The sequence below is a fragment of the Hemicordylus capensis genome, chromosome 2, assembly GCF_027244095.1.
Source record: "Hemicordylus capensis ecotype Gifberg chromosome 2, rHemCap1.1.pri, whole genome shotgun sequence".
Taxonomy (NCBI): domain Eukaryota; kingdom Metazoa; phylum Chordata; class Lepidosauria; order Squamata; family Cordylidae; genus Hemicordylus; species Hemicordylus capensis.
In genome coordinates, this window is record NC_069658.1 from 75,577,566 (window position 1) to 75,583,414 (window position 5,849).

The following is a 5,849-nucleotide window of genomic DNA, read 5'->3' on the forward strand; positions in this document are numbered from 1 at the left end:
CCTGTTCATGTTATAGTTATCTTGCTTATTCTGGAGCTTGAGCTGTTTTTAGGTACTGAAGGTGTACGCCCACATGCACTGGGTTGAGTCTTCAGTTTTTTTTACTTCCTGCCTTCTGGAGCATGTGGAGGGATGTAATCCCACATTGGGTGACCTCATCTACACCAGCCAGAAGACACCTTCACGGTGAGTACCAATGTACCTTTCTTGAGTCCAAACATTTGCACAAATTAAAACTGATGTGGAGCTGCCCCTTTATTTACTTATTTATTTATTTAGTACATTTATATACCGCCCCATATAAAAGTCAGTGGGCAGTTCACAATTTTAAGAGCTAATTCCCCCACAAAGCCTGAATACTGGGTGTTCGGTGACCAAACACCCCAGGACAGTTCCATTAACAGCAGCTAGGCCTGGCTATGATGCAAGGAGCTGGCCACCTGTGGAATGAAAAAAAGCTGCTGCAGAGTGGTGCCACAAACCTTGGCATACAGAGCAAATAATGTTGAGTAGACTGGGGGCGGGGGCGGCTCGGGAAGACATACCTCCTTTGTGACATTACAATCCCCAGCCCTTTTGATGTGGAAATACCCTCTGGATATGTGTGATGCCAACACTCTTGAAGAAGGGAAGAGTGCAAGACTTTGAGAGGGAATTATGGCCTAGGGCACAATTTTGGCTCTCCAGCTATTGTTGGACAACAACAACTCCCATAATCCCTGACTATCTATTGACCATTGTGGCTGGGGTTGATGGAAGTTGTAGTCAGAACAAAAGCAAGGGCGATCACGGAAATACAACCAAGCAAAACAGAGGGGGGATAAAACCCAACCGTGACTAAGGCAAACATGTATAAAAATTGTATATAGCAAACAAACAATAGAGATATATATTAATATACAATAGGGCAATAGTAAGGTAATCTCTGATTTCTAGCACTGATAAAAATTAATAATTAAACCAAACATAACAATTCAAAATAGAACATGAATTATAACATGTACAATGATAATTAAAGACATTCAAAATGAAACATGAATAATAACCTGTACAATGATGATCAAAGACATCCAGAGGAGATATCACTGAACACAGCAAAAATAGGGCTGCTGGATAAAGTAGGCAAGGCTCAATGTCATCCATGTAGGAGTGAAAGTTCCAGATTACAAAAAAACAAAACAAAAAAATCCCCCCAAAAACCATCCAAGCGTAGCCTCAATAAAATATGGGTGTCATCAATCACAGACTAAGCCCACTCATGCCCTTGTGGGAGAATGCAAGCTTCACATGTTGAGATATAACTGAACAGGGCAAAAATGGGGCTGCTGGATAAAGTGGGCAAGGCTCAATATCATCTGTGCAGGAATAAAAGTTCCAGGTTGCAAAAAAACAAAACAAAAAAATCCCCCAAAAAACCATCCAAGCGTAGCCTCAATAAAATATGGGTGTCATCAATCACAGACTAAGCCCATGAAAAAAAATTTTTTTTTAAATCAGTGCTAGAAATCAGAGATTACCTTACTATTGGCCTATTGTATATTAATATATATATCTATTGTTTGTTTGCTATATACAATTTTAATACACGTTCGCCTTAGTCACGGTTGGGTTTTATCTCCCCTTGTTTTGCTTGGGAGTTGCAGTCAGACAACAGCTGGAGGGCTAAAGTCCATGATCTAAGGTGTCCCTCATAATTCTCATCCTTACCTTCAAAGCCCTTCATAACCTCCCCCACCCCACACTGTTTCTCTCCCCACTCCCTTACACCTTGATACATCCCTGCCTGTGGATTCACTCTTCTAGCGTCTCACCCTCAACTGTCCAAAGGTCTCCTGCTCCCTCAAACAATTCTACCTTTATCTCCTTATGTAACTGTATGTCCCAGGATACTTGTGTGATATCACCTTTCTTGGTTCCTTCAAATCCCTCTTCAAAACCCGCTTTCCCCAAAACACCTTTGGCACAGCCCCATTGTCCCCATGGCCTACTGTACTGGGTTCTTCCCCTTTTCAATGCATGTTATTCCCTTTTATCCCTGCCTCCATCTCCCTTCCTTCAGGAGAGGTACGCACTTGTAAAAAAAGGTAAAGGTAAAGTGTGCCGTCAAGTCGACTCCTGGTGCCCACGGAGCCCTGTGGTTGTCTTTGGTAGAATACAGGAGGGGCTTACCATTCCCCCTGAATTGGACTGTAATCTCCCTGGGAGAAGGGACCTGACTTCTTGTACTTTGTAAAGTGCCATGCACGTTGGTTGCGCTTTATAAATAATGGCTGAGATGAGAAAAATTATTCATTGAAATTAAAAAGGACAAGTTAGGCAATGCCTAATTTTAAATTAGTCTGAGTAATTTTCCTCATCATGGCAGCCTATAAAAATAATAATCCACCTATTCCTTACCCTGGCAAAAGGGCCTTCCAAAAGTAAGGCCTTCACTTAAATATGCAGAAATCTCCTTAGAGCCGGAGCCAGCCAAAAATAAAAATGAATGGGTTAGCACCTGGAATATTGCATCTTGGAGAAGCTGCTAACAGTCTGTCTAGACCAGGGATTCTCAATGTTGGGTCCCCAGATGTTACTGGACTTCAACTCCCATAATCCCTAGCCCCAGTGGCCTTTGGTTGGGGATTATGGGAGTTGAAGTCCAATAACATCTGGGGACCCAATGTTGAGAATCCCTGGTCTAGACCATCGTTTCTCAACCGCAGGTCCCCGGACCGCTGCTGGTCCCCAGGGGGTTGAGTGCCGGTCCTTGCAAGTCCTTTAACACCCCCTCCTTTTCAAGCATGCCAGTCCTTTAACACCCTGGAGATTAGCTCCCTGGAGCTAATCTTTAACCAGGCAGCCTTTGCTGCAGGGCTCTGTCTTTTCTCATTCCCAGCTAATCTCTCCAGTCTCTTTGATGAGAGGAGATAGCGAGAGCGCGTGATGTCACTGGTATGCAGCCGGTGAAACACACAAGGCAGGTAGCAGGGCGAGTGAGAGGGAGTGCTTGGCTTGGCTGGAGTGCTGCATGCATAAACTCTGTTCTGAACTACTACAGAGAAGGAACAGAGGAAGGCAGGCAGGCAAAAGATAAGAAACAAACAAAAGTAAGCAACAGTGCTGATCAAATGAAAAAAGAAGGGAAAGATAAGAAGAATGAAAGGGGTGGGGGTGAGGGGCGGGCTGATCATGTACTGACTCAACAAAAGGGGATGAAGATCAAATAAAATGGGATTTTTAAAAGCAAGGAGAGAACAAGTACAATCTGTGTGAACTGAGAAATAAAATGTGGGGGGGGGGGGATGAGGGAGATGAAGAAAGGGGTGGCTAGGGTGAGCTACTGACTTACCAAAAAGGGGATGAAGCTAACATAAACCGGGATTTTTAAAAGCAAACATGCAGGCAGGAGAGAGAACTAATGCAATGTGTGTGAACTGAGAAAACCAGTGGAAAAAAGAGATCACGAGAAAGGGGATGGAGTGGGGGCTGGGTGTAGCATGGTATGAAATGGTGAATAGAGGAGAGAGAAGGAGGGAAAGAAAGATGAAGAAGAGACCCACTAAAAGTCTTCCCACTCATGTGTGAGTACATAGTACTCCCCCCTCCCTTAAACCTCTGCCTAAAAATCATTACAGTTGTAAAAACTTGGATATATATGAATGTGTGGTATGAAGGGTTAAATCTCCCACCCCATTCCCTGTGGTTTACTTTCCTAATGTGGATGCCATATTGATGTGTAAAGTTCATTACCATAACATTACCTTTTCAAGGTAATGAGTGTTTTTGTTCTGAGTGTACTGCTTGGAGGTTTTTTGGATGATGTTTGGTTACAGACTTCCAGTATGATATGAGATGTCATGTTTTAAGCTTCCTATCAATTAAGTTGATAAGCTGGTTTTATGGTAGCAAACATGCATTGTCCCATTTGCTAAGGAGAGCAAGGGCAGTGATTACCAAATGAAGAGAGGAGGAAAGCTGGAGGGGGAGTACTGTGTGTGTAAGAGAGAGTACTATTTTAAAAGCAATATTAAATTACTATTTTTATGCATTTAAGAAGCAAGATATTATGTATACAGGAACTTGACACAAGTTCCTGACTGCATGTTCATATGCAAAATAGATAGATGAGGAGTAAGAAAAGACAGAATTGGAAGAATGGAGTGTAAGGTTGCAACCTATTTTTAAAATATGGTAATGTTAAATCTGGACTGGACAAATCTCAGTTGCCAGGAAGCCATGATGTCTCATCCTTTCCTCCCTCCCCCTTTTGAGCCAGAACTTCAAAAGTTAAATATTGATTAAATTCATTTTCATTAATTTCACTTTGATTTAATTGATTGATTAAGTGTTATTTTAATAATCAGCACCCTAAAAATTGACCTCGGCTCCCATGAGCCAAGTCACGGTCAGTTTTGGCCCATCAGGACATTTGAGTGGTGAACGCCTGTACTAATAGATAAACTTGAAACCCCTTTGCTAACTGCTGGTCTGGGACTAGAAACTGCACACAAAAAATGTAGCGGTCCTTGAAACTCTGCATGACGAATGTAGTGGTCCTTGACTCCAAAAAGGTTGAGAAACACTGGTCTAGACAATACTGAGCTAGACAGATCAATGGTCTGACTCTGTATAAGGCAACTGCTACTACTACGGATATTTATATACCACCCTTCAACCAAAGTTCTCAAAGCAGTTTACATAGAAAAATGAATACATAAATAAGATGGTCCCCTGTCCCCAAAGGGCTCACAATCTAAAAAGAAATATAAGGTTGACCCCAGCAACAACCACTGGAGAGATGCTGTGCTGGGGTTGGATAGGGTAAGTTACTCTCCCCATGCTAATTAAAGAGAATCACCACTTTAAAAAGCTATCTCTTTGCTCAGTTATCAGGGGTTCCTATGTTCCAATGAGTGGTTCCTTCCATGCATTCTGGAAGGAGGAAATCTGGCCTTGTGGTAGCAAGCATGAATTGTGCCCTTTGCTAAGCAGGGTCTGCCCTAATTTGCATTTGAATGGGAGACTACATGTGTGAGCACAGCAGGGCTGTCCTTAGAGATCCCTGGAAAGGTGTGGGGCCCGGGACAAATCAGCCAGTGTGGGGTCCCCTTCCAGTTAATTCTAATGGGGGCTAAAAGAGCAGGGTCCAGAGCTGTCACCCTGCTTGCCATGCCCTAAGGACAGCTCTGGAGCACTGTAAGATATTCCCCTTAGGGGATAGGGCTGCTCTGGGAAGAGAAGGTTCCAAGTTCCCGCCCTAGCATTTCCAAGATAGGACTGAGAGAGACTCCTGCCTGCAACTTTGGAGAAGCTGCTGCCTGTATATAAAAATACTGACCTAGATGGAGCAATGGTCTGGCTTGGTATAAGGAAGCTTTCTATGTTCCTAATATGGTTGTCAGTGGCTGGCCACCTAAGCCACACACTCAGATGACAAAGGCTAACATTCACAGTAGAATAATTCTGATTTGACTGAACTGACATATAAATCTGCTGGTCCATACTAACTTTACATAGGAACATAGGCAAACTTTGTAAAACACTTCTGCTTCATATGATGTTTGTTATTTTATATGCAGCCCTGCCCTCTGCAAAGCGAGTTTTACTATACATTGCAATCCACATTAGAACAGAAGTGGAGCAGAGAGAACAATTCAATAGCAACACTTATCTCACTACAGAGAAATGTGAAGGTTGCAATGCTAGGCACACTGAACTGGAAGTACTGGACTCATTGAGATAAATAAACATGCATAGGATCAAACTGCCTATGTAAGATTTGGCCAACTAGATAAATGTCTTAAGTACAAAGACAATATTCCAAGCCCTGGTCCACAGTGAAGAATTTAGATTGTGAACCTTCATAC